Raw genomic sequence first — 20,662 nt, 5'->3', positions numbered from 1 at the left:
TTTTGTTCAACTGTGTTGGAAGTTATTAAAATTCGCCATTTTCTCGAAATACGTCTTCCTACCCTTTTAACCTTATGCCACCTCCCTGTTTTTGAGCCACCAACCCTCAAATCGCCTCTTGCTAATTTCCACCGCATATTTATTCACATGACTATTGTTATCTTTGAACCCTGGGGCCTCAGGAAGCATGACTGTACCCGCACAGACATCGGGATGGATACCATCCCACTTCAGTGCGGGGTGCCCTATCGCATGCATCGAAAAGCAGCGCCCTAGGACAAATAGCACCGCAGGAGGGCGATCGGTCGTGGCACTGGCTGCTATACGCAGCTTGTTTGAGGGCACCATTTTTTGACGGGGGTGGACGGTTAGTCATGTAATATTTCTCATTTTGCGCGGGCTTTATCAGCCGGAAAAAATAAACGGGCAGAAAGTACCTGGCTGAAAGCCACGCCAGCTTTAACTTTATTTCAATTTCCTAGAAATTCTTCATTGACAGTACATCATTCAGAGCAGTAAACAGAAAATTGCTAATTGCAAGTAACTGGTAAATTGGATGGCATCAACAAAATATTATTGTCGGATACTATACTCTACAGCACACAATTTGCACTTCGTTATCTTAGCGTAGAAGGGCCCGTCTTGCTTAAAAACGCGATGCAGGGTAGCTGAGACACCCTGCACAGACGACAGGGGCACAGCGCGCTTCGTGATGTTGACCAACGTGAACACTTGCCTCCAGAAACGTTTTCAAATAAATCAGTTTTGAAAGCCCGGCTGAGTAAATTTCAACGAATATGTGTCCAAGTGAGCCCTATGAGTAAAAAAAAAAATTACGTATTTTCTGAGGGAGTCCGAGCGAGTTTGGCGACATGCATGCGCGCGAGTCACGACGCAGCGTTACATTTTCGCGCACGTCATTCGTGCAGACGACATTGGCCACCACACGGATCGCTCTTCAGACAGCGCCGATAGAGTGCGCTTTAGAATTTTGAACAACGCCCCTTGCCGCTAGAAATATTTTCAAAGCAATTAGCACGGGCGTCTGGCGTTGCCAATACCCTTCAAAGCGACGCTTTCTGTGCCCTCTCCGAATTCTCAGCGGCTTCTTCAACGCATTCTTTAATTTCTTATAACATTCGGGCTACTTCATTCTTGGACAATTTGGCCCACGTCGCTGTGGCGCGAGGGGAATTCTTCGATAATTCAGGCTTGTGGGTCGTCCTTCTCATCGCCATTCTTCCGAGCCTGGACGAGTACCGGACATCGGTCACGTGCTCTCCACGTCACTGCGCGTACGTCTCGCACTACGCATCCTCCGGCGTTTCGACACAGCTTTCGAACGAGGTCGCGAATAAACGTAAACATGTGAGAATAAAGCTGTGAACTGTGCGGTACATAAACATCGCATGACATTACACGTGTCATAGAGGGAAAAATAGAGACTTCTACGCATCGTATTTAGTTGTACAGCATTTCATTAACGACTTCATGGAAGCTTCGCATCGCATATGCAGGGTGTCTATAGCTACCTTTAGCCAGAGTTTAAAGACATGCAAATGCCACGTAGCTGGACAGAACCAGGGTAATGTTCTTTGCCACAGCTTGGAGATACTCAGATTCTTTTTTTTTTCATTCCGCCTGTGTAATTAGTGTGAATTAATTCAGCAACTTTTCCAATATTTTAATTATATGAAAAGTGTCAATCAGAGAATTGTGGAGGTGCATGAAAAACTCCCGATACAGCTTTCTCTTTCTAAAATACGTGCTACATGAAAGTGTTTTTCCAAGCGTGAAAGAAGCCCGCAAACGCACGCACAATTGCCGTGCTACTGGCCGCGCGAGGCACTTTGCTTGTATTCCCGGGCTTCTTTCGCACTCAGAAAAACACTTTACGTAGTGCGTATTCAAGAACAAAAAACTGTATCGGAAGTTTCTCATGTCACTCTACAATTTTCTCACTGGCAATTTTCATAAAATATGTTTTAATTATGTTTTTGTGTGATCATGTAAAATGGAAACACAAGACTAATAATCGCTGGAGACCTCAGCTTACCGCATATTAACTGGGAAAGCTTTTCAACTGGTCATGTAGAAACCCGCAGCGCTGATAGGCTATATATAGAGCTAATGTTTTCTCATAATCTCACACAAATTGTAAAAGACTGCACAAGAATCACCCCTACGTCACAGTCATTGTTAGACTTGGTTTTCATATCAAGCAAAGTGGCCGATTACGCCGTATCAGTTGAGGACGGTATATCGGACCATAGAATGGTTGTGGTTGACGTGTTCTGTGACATCAGCATTCGAGCAAAGCGTCACGCTCATGCACATGTTAAAGACTACGGTCGTGCTGATGATACGACTACCATTGACTATTTAGAAACATTGCTTAGCGAATTTGAGATGATATCAAGGCTTGAGTCGGTTGAACAGCTTTGGAAATGTTTTAAGAAAATTGTGCAGTACTGTTTAGATAACTGCGTCCCTACTCGCACTAAAAAAAAACAAAACGAAGAAACCCATGGATAAGCCGAAAAATAGTTCAGATGAAGCGCAGAATAAGAAGATTGTGCAAAAATAAAAGGTTCCCGATGGAAATAACGCGTGCAAAAGAAAACTTGAAGGCAGAGATGGCGCAGTCTAAAAAACAATTTTAATAACACCCTCACTAACTTTCTGAAAAGCTCTCCACGAAAGTTCTGGCTGTTCTTTAAGGAAACGTATGAAGGAATTGAACAGATTGTAGAAGGAACGGAAGTAATTACGGAAAAGCCTGATATCGCTGACAGATTCAATCGATATTTCCAGTCAGTGTTCCGTACGGACCAGGATGACAACAAAGAATATGAATCGGCTCCTACATTGCCACTTCAAGCAGGTAATATTAATATTAACCGAGAAGGCATATTTGATCAGCTGCTCCTTCTGGACACGAAAAAGTCATGTGGGCCTGACGGTATACCGAATGAATTTCTGCGACCATTCGCGGAGTGGTTGTCGTATTACCTAGTTATTATATTTAAGAAGTCTTTAAAATGCCACTCGCTACCTCAAGATTGGCGTACAGCAAGTGTGGTCCCAATTTTCAAAGACGGCAATAGAACAATGTTGAGCAATTATAGGCCTGTGTCTCTCACATCGATGTGTTGTAAAATATTTGAGCATATAGTGGCAAAATACATCAGACAATTTCTGGAACAAAATGACTTATTATGTCCGTTTCAGCATGGATTCCGCAGTGGCCTTTCAACTGTAACACAGTTATCGAAAAGATTCAGGATTTCTGTGTTGCTATAGATGCCTGTGTACAAGTCGATGTTATATGCATAGATTTTGCGAAGGCTTTTGACAAAGTTTCACACCGTAAACTGCTCTTCAAGCTTCGCAATGTCGGTCTTAGTGCGGATGTTCTCGATTGGATAGGAGCGTATTTAACTGATTGCCAACAAGAAGTCAGAGCGGCAGATACTATTTCAGGAAATCGTGAGGTGTATTCGGGCGTGCCGCAGGGTTCTGTACTAGGGCCACTACTTTTTCTTCTATACATTAATGATATCTCAGCGGTTGTCCAATCACCTGTAAAAATTAAGCTTTTCGCAGATGATTGCCTAATTTATTGTCCGGTAACATGCAGGGAAGATCAATTTAAACTCAACCAGTGCCTTCAAAACTTAAGCTCATGGTGTCAAAAATGGGGTATGCAAATTAATTTTAAAAAACCACTTACACACACATAACAAAAAGAAAGGAAGTGATCTCGTTCACATATAATATTGCTGATAATATACTGGTAAAAGTATGTAGCTTCAAATATTTGGGTATAACCATAACAGATAAATTGAACTGGCGTCCTCATGTTGAAAATATTTGTCAATCAACATACAGGAAGTTGTGCTACTTGGAAAGGAAATTACGCCAGGCAACGAAAGAAGTCAAGTTGATTGCATACAAGGCATATATCCGTCCGAGCCTAGAATACGCTGGTGCTGTGTGGAGTCCCCATCACAAGGTTTTAAAACATAAACTAGAACGAATTCAAAGAATGTCAGTTCGCTTTATCTGCTCTAAATATCGACGACGTGACTCGGTAACTGAAATGTTAAAAATATGTAACTTGGAACCACTGGAATCAAGAAGGCAGAAGCAGCGATTGAAATTGCTTTTTCAAATACTACACGCAGATGTGAAAATAAACAAGGATGATTATCTGACGCTCTTTCACAAAAGGTTACCACGAAGAACACGCAGTACATTCGTGCAACCAATAATAGCTCGAACAGACTTATTCCGCTTTTCTTTCTTTCCTGACGCTAATAAAATGTGGAATGAATTACCGAATGATGTGGTACAAAAAAAATGCTATGAGTGATTTTGAGGTTGGCCTTGATAAGTATTTCGCTCACACTGTATAGCTTATATTTGCTCCTTGCATGTAGCTGTGTGTTTTTTTTTCTACAAATGTTCTATGTATTACAAATGTTCTCCTACAAATGATCTTCAATGCTTGTTCTATGTACAATTCAATTACTGACCCTCCCTGTAACGACCCTCAAGTGAGGGCTAACAGTATGAATGAATAAATAAATAAATAAATAAATAAATAAATAAATAAATAAATAAATAAATAAATAAATACTTTTAAAAAGTGATTACTTAATTAAGAGTAAATATCTAATTAGCTGGAATGAAAAAAATTGTTTGAGTACATCCAAGTGACAGCAGACAATATTATCTTTGTTCTGTCGAGCTACGTGGCATTTGCGTATTTTTAAACTCTGGCTAAAGTTAACTGGGACACCCTGTATATACATTGCAATACATATGCATCGAATTGTGATTTATATTTTCTGTGTGAAGGATCTACCTTTCAGTGATCATTCATGATTTAATATATCTATTTACAGTGACATGTCGTGCCATATTGTCATAGTAACGCATATCGTAGCCCTGAGAAGAGCCGAAAGATGAGTTTCTTTTATGCGTTGCATACTGCAATCACTCAGTTCAGCCCTTGGGCGCGGCCGCGCAGCCACCATTGAGGGTATGAGCCATTGTTCATTGCTGCGCGTCTCATATGTGGGTCTATTCTCTTTTAAGTTTGCTATGTTTGTTATTAAGTTGCTTCTATTTTTATGCGTTGCATATTGCAATCACTCAGTTCAGGCCTTGGGCGCGGCCGGGCAGCCACCATTGCCCTTTAGCGCAACCACGTGACGTGACGTCACGACATCTGGAGGAAAAGCTGGGCCCCAACTCACGCAATATGCAACGCATTCTTGGCTTAACCAAGCTAAGCCTGGCCATGTTTAAACTTTTTTTTTATCGTATTGACGTTACCACATATTTATTACGTAATGCCGTATTAGCAAGTCTCACTCTTAAAATCAATGTGAAAACATTGTGCGCGTGATCTCACCAGAGTGCAGAGTGACGGAGCAGAACAACCAGTCACTGAACATTCCGTGGTTGCAAAATTTGACGCAAATGCCCGAGTCAGACCGATCGAACGCAACAAGCACATAACTCAGACAAACATGCCAGATTGAATACATAGGTTTGACCCATTGGTACCTCAATCCATTCCAATGCTCGAGTGCTTTAATAAATTATAGGAATAACGCCGGGATTGAGACTATTAAAACCACGAGTCGTAATTCGCCCATCTCCTGTTACCTCTCGCGCATTATGTTTCTGGACGCTCCAGTGCCGTATGCGGTAAGATTAAGAGGCCTGAGTCAGTGCACGCCTGCGATGTCGGCGTGCACCTTATCTTGTTCTCCCACTCAACGGCGCGTTGAAAATTTCGCAGTCTCGACCTGCATCGTCGCTCATTCCCAGCGGAAGCTCTTCGCCGGGAGGGAGGGCGGCGGGTCGCTCACTCATGCGCGCTCTTTTGTTTAATTGACCCAACTCGCCTCGTGCGAGGAGAGTGTGCCCTGAAGCAAGCGCGACGCTGGGCCTACGCTCGTGCACGGGGCCTGCGGGAGCAGCTCTCGAAGAGACGTGCGTGCATGTCCTGTACAGCGAGCGGAGCCTCGCTGGCCGACGTCTGAGTCACCGGATGTATACGCGCGCCTGCGGCGACACGACACGTGCTGCTGGCCGCGTGCAAAGGTCGAAATGCGCGACTGGGTGCAGCTGCAGCGAGGCAAATATACCAGGTAGCGACGCTTCCATGGAAGCCCACACGTTCAGAACATGGCGGTTCATCGGCGGATGGATGGACGCTTTGAGCGTCCCCTTTGGGTAGCGCCACCAAGCTCTTGCTATTATACTGCCTTATGTCCTACCTAGGCAAAAAAAAGAAGAAAAGAAGGAAAATAGGACAAAAAAAGGGCACGATGAATACCCATAACCAGATTTGTTGACCTTCTATTATGCACTTTTTTTTCTTCTAATTTGCCATTCTCCAGTGCACTACATCTGAAGCTGGGAGTGATGCCTGACACCGGCGAAAGATGCCGAGAGCGAATGGGGCTACACTAATCCAGGTACAACCAATTTAGGAAGGCCCACTAAGCTTGAACAAAGACGCTCCCTCACCAGAACAGAAATTGGCCTCCCCGGAGCAGTATTCGGCCACAACCTCCCTGATGATATCTACAATTTACCAACGGCGCGCTGTCCCCAGCAGCTGCGAAGCGCCTGACCAAGGCGGCGGTCAGACCTGTAACGCAGCAGAGCGTGCTAAGAATCTCGGGGTCCGGACAGGCCGCCGATGGGAACTGACCCTGTCAACCTTTAACAGCCGAACTCTGTCGAGTGAGGCTAGCTTAGTAGGACTCCTTGAGGAACTATCAGACGTTATTTGGGATACTATCGGCCGTACTGAAATTAGAACTGGTGAAGCTTACACATTGCTAAATAACGGCCATGTCCTTCGCTATAGAGGTCTCCCTGATAAGAAGCAATACGGGGGTGGGATTCCTAATCCATGAGGAGATAGCGGGCAACATTGACGAATTCTACAGCATTAACGAGAGGGTAGCAGTAGGCGCAATCAACCTAATGAGAGGTGTAGATTAAAGTAGTACAAGCCTACGCTCCAACGTCCAGTAACGACGGTGAGGAAGTAAATCAGTTTTATGCAGGTGTTCAGTTAGCGATGAGACCTATGACAACTATGAGGATAGGATGAGCATAGGGTTCTGGCCGCTGCTCGGTCGTTGCTTCCTCGGGCTATGCGGTCTGCCCTTTCGTTCCCGTCCAGTCCATTGTGCGCGGGGCACCATGTAATGCCGTGGTCCAGGTCCAGTCGTGAGCCGAGTATTCTTCGGGCGCTGCGCGGTAGTATTCCCCGCATGAAGAGTCGACACACTGCCTGCGAGTCTGTAAGCACATGAGCCGACTGACCCTTGAAGTCGGCGTCTCGTATCGCCAGTGCTATTGCCACTGCCTCCGCTGTGCATACCGAGGTAGTCTTAACCGTAGCGGTTATTTGGTTGTGGCGATCGCGTAGAAGTCCCTGCGAGTGGTTGCACTCGCGTCTGTGTAGTAGGCGGCCGGATCCTTGTCGAATCGCTTCTGCAGAGTCCTCTACCTGGCCTGTCTGCGGCCTGCGTGGTACCTGGCACTCATATTTCTTGGTATAAGTGAGACATGGACGTGCTCCTTCAAATCTCGTGACAACAAGTCTGTTTCGTCTCCGCAGAACACTGGTCGAGCATTGCACCCCAGTCTTTGGAGAATAGAGCGGCCCTGGGGCGTTGAGCTCAGCTTTACTCTTTGCGATATCAGAACTGCAGCGGCATGTTCTTCATATTTGTTTTAAATACCCAAGCGCTCCAGGCGCTCCATGCTGACTATTTTCGGAAGTCCCAGGGCAGATTTGTATGCCGTTCTGATAAAGGTGCCCTCCTTCTTCATTTCAGTTTGGTTAAGTTTTTGTAACGGCAGGCCGTAAGTGATGCGGCTAATCGCAAATGCTTGCACCAGCCTAATAGTTTCTTCTTCCGCGAGTCCGTTGCGGCTGCGTCCTACTCGCCATATCATACGTGCCACACTTTTAACGGCATCGACGTTGCCATTCTCTTGGATAAGTAGGCCAAGCATTCTCGTTTGGGCGACTTCACGAATGGCCGGGCCGTCGATATGTAAGTCTATCCTTGGTTTGGCAGCTTTCTTATGACGCTTGCTGCGTACGCGCAAGAACTCTGATTTTTCGGGTGCGCACGTCATATCCGCGTGCTTGGTGAAGTTTACTACTTTGTCGATGGCCTCCTGTAATAGGTCTTGTTTTTCTCCGTAGGAATCCCGGTATGCCCACAACGTTATGCCATCGGCATAGATCGTACATCCGAGGTCCCGTGCTTGCTCGAGTTCTAGGGCCAGTCACCTCATCCCGACGTTGAAAAGAAGCGGTGAAAAGATTGAACCCTGTGGAGTTCCTCGGTTGGGCATCGCAATGACGTCAGAGTGCGTACTGCCCAACCAAATCGTTGCCTTCCTGTCGCGTACCGAAACACCCTTCTTCCGCAACCTATGTCTTCCAGACCTCCGAGGATTGCTCCGTGAGAGATCGTGTCAAACGCTTTTTTGACATCGAGCGCCACAACTATCCTGGCTTCTTTGCTTCGTGGCAGGTCCAAAACTTCGTCGCGAAGCATAAGAAAGGCGTCCTGTGCCGAGACGTGTGGCTTAAAACCAAGCATAGAGTCGAGAAAAAGTTCATTCCGCTCGATGTAGTTGCTCAGTCGAGTTTGGATCACCTTCTCAAAAAGCTTCCCTGCACACGACGTGAGCGATATTGGTCTCAAGTTTTGTAGATCTCTGGCTTTAGCCGGTTTCGGTATGAGTATGATGGTAGTCTCTTTCCATTCTTCTGGTAGTGCCCCGTTGTCGGACCATACATTATCGTTGAAATAGGTCGTAAGCTTTGTAATGTGGTCCGGACACGGTGCGGTGTTCTTCCGGAAAGATTGTGCGGCTGCATAGAGCTCTGCCGTTGTTATGGGTGCGTCCAGCTCAACGTTGTCTGGTCCCTCATAGTTGTATTGCACTGATGTTGTGTCCGGTACTCCTACGTAGACGTTCTTAAGGTCCTCAGTGAGGGCATCGGTCGTGCCATCGTATTCATATTCAATTAATTTCAGTGTTCTGTTTGTGGTGGTCCGTGTTCCTGTCGGATATATCATACTGCGCAGAATAGCCCATGTTCCCTTTGTGATAAGCGTTCCTTTGAGTACATCACAAAACTGAAGGAAATTGGTGTCTTGCAGCTGCTGCGCTTACTCACGGGCTTCCTGCGCAAGCCTGACTATCCCGATCCTGAGTTTTCTGTTGTGTCTCTGTCTCTTCCAACCTTTGGTCAGACTTCTCCGCGCTTCCCACAGGTGTAGTAGGTGCCTGTCTACTGCCGGTGTTTCGACTGTTGTCGATATTTCCCGTGTAGTGCTTCTGTGCATTCTCCTGATGGATTCCGTCCATTCTGTAGCACTATCGCACGGTGTGGTCTGCCTTTGCATCTGTCCATAGGCTGTCCAATCGGTTATGGTGGTTTTTCCTAATCTATGGCAAACCTGCGTCGTGTTAACTGAGACACTAATAATGCAATGATCACTGCCAAGGTCTTCGCCTAGGTTGGTCCAGGTAACACCTCTGTCATTCTTGCTGAAAGTTAGGTCCGGCGTGGTATCTTTGACTACACTGTTTACCGTGCTGGTTGATTCACCCGGTCGCGTCAGCAGGACCAGCTCATGCTCCTCCGCGAGGTCGGCTAGCCTTTGGCCCTTAGGAGTGCCTCGATCATAGCCCAAATCAGAGTGCGGAGCGTTAAAGTCCCCTAGGATAATTGCCCGGTCGTTGCTTTTCACTTTGCGCAATGCGGCTCAACTAGCACATCGAACTTTGCCTTCCTGTCTCTAGGTGGGCTGTAGACCTTGGAAATTAGTGTTTTCGGTTTGCAGCGTCTGCATGGCCAGAGCGTGAGAACCTGATGTTGGACACCGCAGGTAGGGACGTAGTCCACGCTCACCGCTATGTCCGCCCGTGTAAGTGCTGCTATCTGAAGATGGTCAGGGTGCGTGTGCATCTTGTATCCTCTGAGGTTCGGTACCTTCTTGCCTGGTTCTTGTATGCATATTATGTCCAGGAGAACAGGCGCCGCATCTATAAAGCTCAAAAGTGCTGCGTGTTTATTTCTAAGAGTCCTGCAGTTCCACTGCCAGACCTTGAGATTTTCGGCTACTCTCGTGTGGCGATTAGCCATCTATAGTACTTTCGCTGTCGGTCAGCTCTCTCTTTTTAGGCCTCGGTGCAGGAGTTCCTGGGCTGGCACATTTTCGTTTGTTCGGCCCCTCTTTCGTGGCATGAGAAGAGGAGTCTTCTATCTGTCGTTTGAGAGTGTACAGCTCTGCGAAAAGAAGTTGGATTTGTCGGGCTATGGTATTCAATTTATCGTCTTTTCCTGTCACCTGTGTGTTCGCGTTCTTGGTTTCTCCTGGCTTGGCTTTGTTCGTGTGGGGCTCATTCTTTTGTTTGAAATCAGCCAGCTCCCTTCGAATTTCTGCAAGACTGTCCTTTAAAATTCTGTTCTCCTCTAAGATCTTTTGATAGGCTGGACTCTGAGTTACTGGATCGGCAGTGGGAGACACTATTCGCGCCTAGCTTACCTGCTGTGTGGTGATGGCCGCCGTCTGATGTTTAGCCTGCGGAGCCCTCTCCTGTTTGGGGGCTAGAGGCTTGACATTGCGTGCCCAGGATGGTGACCTAGATCTCTGACGACTCCGCCGTCTGGTACGCGATTTCGATCTCGATGTTCTTGGTTGCCTGGGTTTGGAGGGGGTCCCCACTTGCCGTTAAGGAAGCTCCGGAAAGTCACTGAGCTCCAATTCTTCGTCTTCTGTTGCAAACCACCGGGGTCGGTGTTGTGAGCAGCTTTGTGCGCTCCGCTTCTCGGTCGGCCTTGTGGTCGTGTTTTCTTCAGGCGTTTTTTGCAGCTTCGGTCGCCCGTGAGGTGCTCGCGGCGAGCACTCGTGTCCATCTTCGGGCTCAAGCGCCCCACAGATTCCATACACTTTTGTGTCCGGTACCGGGCAAACGTCCGTGCGGTGGCAGACTCTGTGACAAATATTGCAAACCTGGAGAGAGTTGCGGTATGGTTGGCACGCCATTTCCCCACCACAATAGTAGACGAACCGCGGTAGGACGGTGCCTAGGAAAGTGATGACTGCACTCTTCGAGTCCCCTAGCATTCTTGCCTGGATTATCTCGATGCCCTGGGCACGGATTCGCAGGTTTGCCTTGATTGTCTCTCCGGGCGTGTGCGCCGGGAGTCCATGAATGACACCTCTGGCTGCGCCTTCTCATGTGGCAGCGTACGCATTGAACGCGTGCGTCTTGCCATTGACTGTGAGAGCTGTGATCTTGCGTAGGAGATTAGCTGTCTTTTCCTCAGACGTTGAGACCATGGCGATGTTTGAGCCCTGTTTTATGCACAGTATAAAATGCTCACCCTTTACTTTGTTGTGGCACGCCGCGATCACTGCTTCTGCGAGCATCGGGCTGGTTAGAGTTTTCAACGGGAGTCCTTGATGCGGGCGGAGAATGGTCTTGAAGTCATCCCGCGGCAATGGTGGTAACTTGTTCCGTCGCACCCTGCGTCGGCGGTTGGGGGGCGAGTTGTGTTCCTTGTGCGAAGGCTCGTTCGGTTCCGCCTGCAGGCGTTCCTTCAATTGCTGCCGTTTTTGGCGGAGCGTTAGCACCGTCTGCCAGCCCTCTTCGGCGGGTTCTCTCGAAAACCGCCGCAGGTCCTCAGCGTCCATGAGAGGTGTTGTAGTAGTTTCATCTTTACGAGGAGTTAAGGCTTCGGGAAAATCCATGCCGTCTTCCTCCGTAGCGGGTTTCGGTTGGGACGGCGCGACATTTGAGGCGCCCGCCGCAATAGAAGCGATTTCTTTAGACGCCATATGCGTCGGTGTCGTGTGCCAGACACTACACCGACGCGACGCGGCGGTCGCCGCCTCGCCTTAGCTCTGATGCATGCTAGCTCCGACGCAGCGAACCTGGTAGCTTCTTGAAATTGTGGGGCCGCCGGAAACGGGCCCAGGTCCAAGAGGATTGTGTCCCTGGGTTCCGTAGACGTTCACGGTTCTGGTGATATACAATTTCGGTCGGTTACTGGAACTATAACCAACAAAAAACATGGATATTGCGGAGCTCGAAGCGGGTGCTGCTGCACTCCTCGACGCCGCCTATCGGTCTCCTCAGAAGCCAAAGGTAATGATAAGTAACTGGGCAAGGGAATAAGAGTTCAGGGTCGCCAGTCAGCCTCTAGAGTCTGTGAAGAAGCACGTTTACCTAGATCAACTAATCACAGGGAGCCCTGATCAAGAGAAGAAAATTTACAGAAGAATAAAATGGGTTGGATTGCCTACGGCAGACATCGTGAGCTCCTGACTGGAAGCTCACCGTTATCATTGAAAAGGAACATATACGATCAGTGCATTTTACTGGTGCTGGCATATGGGGCAAAGACTTGGAGACTAACAAAGAAGCTTGAGAACAAGTTAAGGACCGCGCAAAGAGCGATAGAATGAAGAATACTAGGTATAACTTTAAGAAACAGAATCAGAATCAGAATCAGAATCGGTTTTTATTGAGATCATTAGAATGATTACAAGTTGTTAATATTCAGGAGGAGGTCCCGGAGTCAAAGACTGCAATGGGACCTCCTTTACAAAGTAAACGTAATAAAACAAAAGTACAGCAGTTTTCAGCATATTGATAAAAAATTACAGGATTTAGTATGAATACCATGAATGAAGAATTACATATGCATAAATGTCATGAATAAAAGATCTGTAACACAATCTCGTTGACAACTGATGAAGTAACTGCGTAGATGACGTGACGAACACAGTAGAATTTGTTAACTCGAATGTATATGTGATACAAGAACAGAAACCTAACGGTATGGCAATGAAAATGAAATGAAGGGACCCTGAAAGAAAAAAGGAGAGTGGTTTCGATCAGAGAGCCAGCGGGTATAGACGATATTGTTACGTGTAGCTGAAGCTGAATGCTATTAACAATTTATTTACAAGGAAGCTAACGGAGGCCAAAATGGCGACGCTATATGAAGCCGGCACACACGTCGTCTTCTTTCTCCTCAGTGCAGCCACACTGTGGCGGCTGTTCCGTAGCAATATTCTAATACAGATTAAGAGCAAAAAAAAAAGAAATGGCACTGGGCAGGTCATGTAATGCGCATATTGGAAAACCGTTGGATCATTAGGCTGACAGAATGGGTACCAAGAGAAGGAAAGCGCGATAAAGGACGGCAGAAGACTAGGTGGTGCGACCGAAATGAGGAAATTTGCTGGTGGTAGTTGGAATCAGTTAGCGCAGGACAGAGGTAATTGGACATCGCAGGGAGAGGCCTTCGTCCTGCAGTGGACATAAAATTGACAGATGATGATGATGACGATGACGACGGCGACGATGATGATGATTATGATGATGATGATGAACTTTGTTTTTGCTTTTCTTCCACCAATCTTCCAATCGCCTCTAACTAATCTCTATTGTGGACATGCTTACTTTCCCGCTGCTCTTGCTGAACCCAAGGGCTTCAAGGAGAGAGCGGGCGCGAGAGAGAAAATCTGGAGGCTTTGGATTATTGTGCCTAGGTACTACGGAGGAGGTTTCTTAGCGCGTGTTGTGGCGTTTGTCCCTAGGCGTGCCGGCACTGGGGCGTGGGGTAGAGTTCGTTTACGCTCGGACGCTGGCTACTGGCGCGGTAAAGTAGGTGAGCTGCTGGCCAAGTCAGTCGTGCCGGATCGTAGCTTTCTCGCGTCTTACGGCGATGTAACTTGTAAATAACATGGCAGGGGTTTCTGTGGGAACAGTAGCGACCGTAGTAGAGCCCGGGCTGCATGTATTGAAAATCTGGAAGGCAGAGCGCCTTAGCAACTGCGGTTGAACGCAAGTGGCTGAAAGGCCGCCGGTGACGATGACTGACCCAACACAAGCGCTGCAGGCGCGAGAAAGCCTGTCCGACGTACCTTCAGACGTAAAGTTCTGACTGATGTTGGAGAAGTTGCGGGGCGCGGTGGTGCTCAACTCAGCGTCACAAGTTGGCGGGTGGACGTAACTGTATTTATTCAGTCGTGTTTTTTACTCATTGTAACAATGTGTCATTATTTCGCATTATTGGCGGCGCCTCCAGGGCACTAAAGCGATAACGGGGACACCAAAGCTTGGACCCGGACTGGTCCACCGTGAGTTGGGGCTCGCCGAGGCCTGCACGTACCAGCTAAGGTCTATAAGATCTATCGTGGACACCCAATTTTTTATGCGCACATCCCCTAGCACGCTTCGGCCTCCGCGGTCCGAACCCACGGGCCGCCCTGCTTCCAGCTTTGATCCCCCCGCTACCCATTGGGTGCCCCGGAGATCTATTGGGTGCCCCGGAGAGTCATATATTCAAGGAGCAAAAGCCCCCAGATTTTCTCTCTCGCACCCACTCTTACGCGCGCCAGCGCACAAACGACTGTCGATCCCTCAAATGAATGTCTCGTCTCCCAAAACGCCATTATGGATGGATGGATGATTGAGGCTCAACCTGTTGAATCGGGTGGCGGCGGCGCGTGCCACCTAGCCTTGAATGGTACTATAAGCATGCATACCTATGTATTTACTCCTTTACTTTTGCGTTATTATCGACCAATCAGATAGCCTCAGTTTAATTATTTCTACCTGTTCAAAGTCTATTTTACTTTCACTGTCTTTAAAGCCCAAAGCTTTGAATAGTTCCCCGTTACATTCAACTGCAGGGTGAAGTTGTTTACAAGCAAGTATCAGATGTCCAGCCGTTTCCTCCTCCTCTCCACACGCCCCACACAACAAATCTATCTCCTGGTATCTGGCTCGGTACGTTTTAGCCCGCAGTGCACCTGTCCTGGTCTCAAACAACAATGAGCTTCCCCTAGCGTTATCGTAAATATATTATTTGGCTATTTCTTGCTTAAACGTCCTGTATGTCTCTAATGCTGATTTGGTTTGCATCCCTGTTTTCCACATACCCCGCTCTGTCTCCTTAACCTTTTTCTTGGCGGATGATTCCTTACGTGTTCCCCCACTGTTGCCCAAGTATTTGCTTGACAATTTTCTAGTTCGCTTCCTCCACCTTGTGTCAACATTCCTTGTGTATACGTAACTGAAAACAGTCCTAGCCCATCGCATTTCCCCCATTTTTGTCAATCGCTCCTCAAGTGCTACCTTGCTATTAGCCTCTCTGCCCTCGAAAGAAGACCATCCCAGATCCCCCTGCACCCCAAGATTTGATGCCTTGCCATGTGCTCCCAGAGCGAGCCTACCCACACCACGTTGCCTAGTTTCCAAGTGTTGCCGGGTCTCTGCTCTCATACATAGAAGTGCACTGGCATAAGTCAGGCCTGGAACCATTACCCCCTTCCATATCCCTCGTACTACCTCGTACCTATTGTAGTTCCACAGTGTCCTACTCTTCATAATCGCTGCGCTTCTGTTACCTTTAGTCGTTACATATTTTTCGTACTCTGTCAGATACTCAATGCCATTATTTATCCACACCCCAAGGTACTTGTATTTATCGACTATCTCCAGCGTGGCCTCCTGTATCTTATGCTCGCCGCAAATGTTATCATTAAAAATCATGACTGCTGATTTTTCTTTGCTAAACTTCAAGCCTAATCTGTCTCCTTCTGTACCACATATGTCCATCAATCCCTGCAGATCTTCTGTATTGTCAGTCAATAATACAATATCATTCGCATACATCAGTCCTGGTAATGACTGTTCAATCAATTTTCCTTGTCTGAAAAATGATAGGTTGAAGCCGAATCCGCTTTGCTGTATTTTGGCCTCTAAACCTTGTAGGTACAGCATAAACATCAGAGGTGACAATGGGCACCCCTGCCTAAGCCCCCAACGAATCATTGCAGGCTCCGAAACCTGCTTTTCCCATTGTATAATCACCCGGTTACCTTTATAGATATCTTTTAAGAAATTGGTTACTCCATCTTGCACTCCTAATGTTTCCAGAATGCCCCACAAGCCCTCTTGAAGTACACTGTCATAGGCTCCCTTGATGTCCAAAAAAGCCAGCCATAGGGGTCTGTGTTCATTTTTCAGCTATTTGAATGCACTGTGTTAGCGAGAACAGATTGTCTTCTAGCCTCCTATGCTTCCGGAACCCATTTTGTAGCTCTCCAAACGCCCCCTCGTTCTCTACCCATGCCTGCAGTCTGTCCTTTATAATTTGCATAACCACCCTGTAAACCACTGACGTCACTGTTATAGGCCGGTAGTTATTTATGTCAGCTTTGTCCCCCTTACCCTTATATGTCATTCTCATCCTACTTAGCCTCCATTCGCCAGGTACTTTACCATCCATTAGCATTTTGCTCACCACCTCCCATAATGCTTTCTTAATATTCTCTGGGGCTTAGCGCCATCTGTGTGAGAGTGTGGGAAGGAAACACTTCCGGCGAAAAAAATGTGACGTCATATCCGTTAAAAACAGAAGTGACGTCATTTTGTTCTCAAAGGCGCGAAACTTGTTTGGTGGCTTGCCATTAGAGCTGTATAGTCAAATACCGCGCCATTCGACTTCCTGGGCGTTTCGAGCTTTCAGCGCGCAAAGCGATGCAAGAAAAGGTCAACCGTACGGGTGTCGAAATCGCACCCCGGAACAGAATATATTTTCTTTGGAGGCCGATGAAAGTTTTAAGTGTAGAGTGCTGGTCCTATCGTCGGACGCCAAACCCGTCGGCAAGCGCAGTCGCACGAAAACAACTAAACAGTTATCTGGCGGCTGTAACTCACAACTACTTAGTGTACACATTAAGAAATAATAAAGCTGCTCACGTCACAAAATTCAAACAAACATCGACAAGGAAAACAGGATAACGTGTGAGGGGGTGTACGGTAACAGGCGAACTTTACGAGCGCGCCTGTCTACACGCTTCAAGAGCTGGATTGCATTGCAAGTGATAGCGGCGACAACGACCCCTCTTTCGATTGGCGCTGAAAAACGATACTTATTGATAAAGTAGAGTTGTCTTTTCTTTACTGGCCACGCATATAGAAAATTGATTATAAGTTTTATTTTCGTTGAATGAATCAAACTGTGTCTCGCTTGAATTAAAAAAGAAACGCTTTTTCTTTCCCAATGTTTGTTCCGTCCAAATATAGTCGCGCTTCAATTGCTCCCATAATCACCATTGGGCGCATTGTCTCGCACACACAGACACACACACAGACACACACACACACACACACACACACACACACACACACACACACACACACACACATATATATATATATATATATATATATATATATATATATATATATATAGAGAGAGAGAGAGAGAGAGAGAGAGGGAGATTTATTAGAACCCTGCGGGTAGTTTATATGACAGATTTTTAGGCATGCAGTCCCATTTTACTGCACCCGATTTCTTGGAAATATTCAAACCAGCACCTAGTGAATATATTCACGTATATTCGACGTTCAATATCGAAACCGCGCGCACCGGGAGGGCCGTAGAGGCAGCCCCGTTATCGCATGAGCTGGAGACTCCTCGTGGCATAACGAAGCTTGAAATATAGCATTTCCTGGCAAATGGTCATACAGCACGCTGCGGCAGACGTTTGCAACGCAAAACGTATCGGACCACTATCTGCCGCGACGTCCAGTTTCAAACTCCGTCATGGCGCTGCGAGAAGGCACCTCTTGCGTATACCTGTCGTTACTACGACGTCCAAAGCTTCTCTCTCTTCGGACAACTTAGATACCATTTTCCGATCCAGAGATACTCGCACCGTGGCCAGATCCGTCACTGGAGCAAAGGGCTGTCCGTGCACTGGTGCAGCTCTTCAACTGCCCCGACTCGAGTGACCCTTTATACTTGCTTATTTATTTACGTTACCCTCAGGGTACAGAGTACATTTCACAGGGGAATGGCAATTCACAACAATAATAAAGAACACAACACATGTTTCATATATACAAGAATATAAAGCTATAGAGAAAAAAAGATTAGAAATCCTAAGAATTGTCTTACGACTTTATAAAACAATTGACGAACAATAATCTTAGGCGGAGAACCAAAACAGGATACTAAAATCAGTTAATGAACAAAACACAAAAGCGGTAATTAGGTAACAAGCGTTGTAATGACATTTTTAAACTGAATGAGATCAGTGATGCTTGTCAGTGATGCAGGTAAGGTATTCCATTCTATACAAATCCTTGGAAAATATGATTGCGCACATGTAATGGTGTTGCAAGGGGGTTGACTTTTTGTAGGTGATTTCGGCGATGGTAAATGAAGGGTGCTGATTGAATCCATCGGAAGCCAAGATTAGAGTTAATCTTATGGAACAGACAAATTGGGACGCGCTTTCGGCGGGTAGCTAGTGGGATTAAAGAAGTTTTTCATTCGGGTGACGCCATAGCCGAACGATGACAGTCAGCCAAGATAGAACGAGCTGCACGATTCTGCTCAGTTTCCAACATGAGTGCCAGTGTGACCTGTCCAGGGTCCCATACAGATGAAGCATATTCAATTTGTGGTCGCGCATAGGTGGCGTATAATGCTGTTTTTACTGATGATGGAGCCACAAAAACGTTTCTTCGAAGGTAACCCAGTGGTTTGTTTGCCTTTTGATGCTATTTGATCTGTGTGTAATTTTCAGGATAGAATGTTAGTTTTATGGACGCCGAGATACCGGTAGGAGGTTACGCTTCCAAGGAGATGAATGTGAAGAAAATAAGTTGGACAAGTTGTACTCGAACGAGACACCCCCATAAACTTACACTTTTTAATGGTTAGTACCATTTTCCAAATATGACACGAATGTAGCATACTATTACATCAACCTGGAGCGAAGGAATATCTGAATCGTTAGTTATTTTACGCTCAATGACACAATCATCAGCAAATAAACAAATTTTGGAGGTAATAGCAGTAGGTAAGTCATTTATATAAATTAGGAATAGTATGGGGCCAAGCACAAATCCTTGAGGAGCCCCAGACCAACAACTGGTGCAGTAGAAATATTAACGTGATTAGTGCTGACGAATTGAACAGGAGAAGATAGAAATGCAGGAATCCAGTTAAGAACTGGGCAGGGTCAATTTTTAGAACACTTAATTTAAATAAAAGCACTGAGTGGTTGACTTTATTGAGCGATTTAACAAAGTCAAGAAATATGCAGTTAGTGGAAAAGTACTGTCCAAATAGAAGTGCAAATTATTAGTGAAGGAAAGTAGTTTAGTGTCACAAGAGAAAAAAACTTTCGGAAGCCATGCTGATTTAAAGAGAAGAAACTGTCATCCTCGAGAAAATTCAAAAGAAAAGTAAATATAATATGTTCCATCATTTTGCGTGGTAATGATGTGAGAGATATGGCTCGATAGTTAGATGGATTGTGTTTATCTCCGGCTTTATGCACTCGTATGACCACTGCAGTTCTCCAGTCTTTAGGCAGTACGCCATCCTGATACGACTGCGAAAATGCATTTATTTATTTATTTTATTTATTTATTGTAACATCAGTGCCAATGGCATTAAAGAGGGGAGTGTGGAATAAGTTCAACACAAATTATGCACAACAGCATCAGCAAACAGTGAAAATATACTAGTATAATTCTACAATATGAGCGAATAACCAAAGTAGATAAATATTATTCCTAATTATTCAAACTACATATGTCAACGTACATAGATTACATAAACCAAAGTGCATAAGGGGCGTTAATAAGCAGCATCCACAATTCAATGTGAGAAGAGCATTCAAAGCATAGTTATAAACCCAGTGAAAACAACAATACTCAAAACGAAATGTTGGGGAAGGTACCTTTAAAACGGCTAACATCACTTATGGAGGCAACAGTTACAGGAAGGTGATTCCACTCATCAGCTGTCAGCGGGAGAAATGAGTGTAAGAAGGAGGAGGATCTACAAGAGAGAGAGTAAAACTTTATTCAATGTAAATAAAACAAGGCACGATGGTTGGAGCCCCTATTCCAGGGCCCCACTGGCACGAGCGGCTCGCTGGGCTTGGTCCAGAAGAGCCAATTGGCTCTCCCGACCCTCGTCCGTAAGCCATGCCTCCCACTGCCTATTCCTCATTAGTGGATGTTGGTGTAATATGGGGCTGTCTATGTGCGGAGGCCTCCTGGGGCACTCCCATGTGATGTGTTTTAGTGTGGGTGCGTCTGTGCACCACGGGCACTCGTCAGTGAGCCTCGTGGGGTGTATTCTGTGTAGGTGGTGCAGGTTGGGGTGTGTATTCGTCTGAACACGGCGCCAGTCCCTCTCCTGTTGGCTGTTTAAATCGGAGTGAGGATGTCCAAAACGTCTTCGCTCCTGCCTTTGCTGTAGGAGGATGTCACGAAAATTCGGTGGAAGGTCGTCTCTAGGCCATGCCATTGCTCGGGCGTTTAATCCTCGAGCAATACGGTCTGCCCTCGCGTTTCCTGCCAGTCGCTCATGTGCCGGACACCATACGACAGTGTGGTGCTCCTCTAGTTGAGTGCCTAAAATTTTGATTATTGATTGGGGTGCCAGGATCTACAAGATGGAAAAACAACTTTACGTTGGTGATCAAGCCGAGATGATGTGTAATGTGGTGCTGAAAGAAGCTCGTTTCGTAGTACGGGA

General features: G+C 46.4%; 1 protein-coding gene and 1 pseudogene across 1 annotated transcript in view; one reads left to right on the top strand and one right to left on the bottom strand.

Moving 5' to 3' along the window:
* Positions 1-20,662, top strand: part of LOC135904548 (uncharacterized) — a 302,521-nt gene that overhangs the window by 53,888 nt on the left and 227,971 nt on the right. The window lies entirely within an intron of this gene.
* LOC135904505 (uncharacterized) lies at positions 14,650-15,719 on the bottom strand (annotated as a pseudogene).

Source organism: Dermacentor albipictus, chromosome 2 (genome assembly GCF_038994185.2).
Source record: "Dermacentor albipictus isolate Rhodes 1998 colony chromosome 2, USDA_Dalb.pri_finalv2, whole genome shotgun sequence".
Classification (NCBI taxonomy): domain Eukaryota; kingdom Metazoa; phylum Arthropoda; class Arachnida; order Ixodida; family Ixodidae; genus Dermacentor; species Dermacentor albipictus.
Note: the sequence above shows the minus strand (reverse complement) of the source record. Positions and strands in the feature narration are given on the sequence as shown.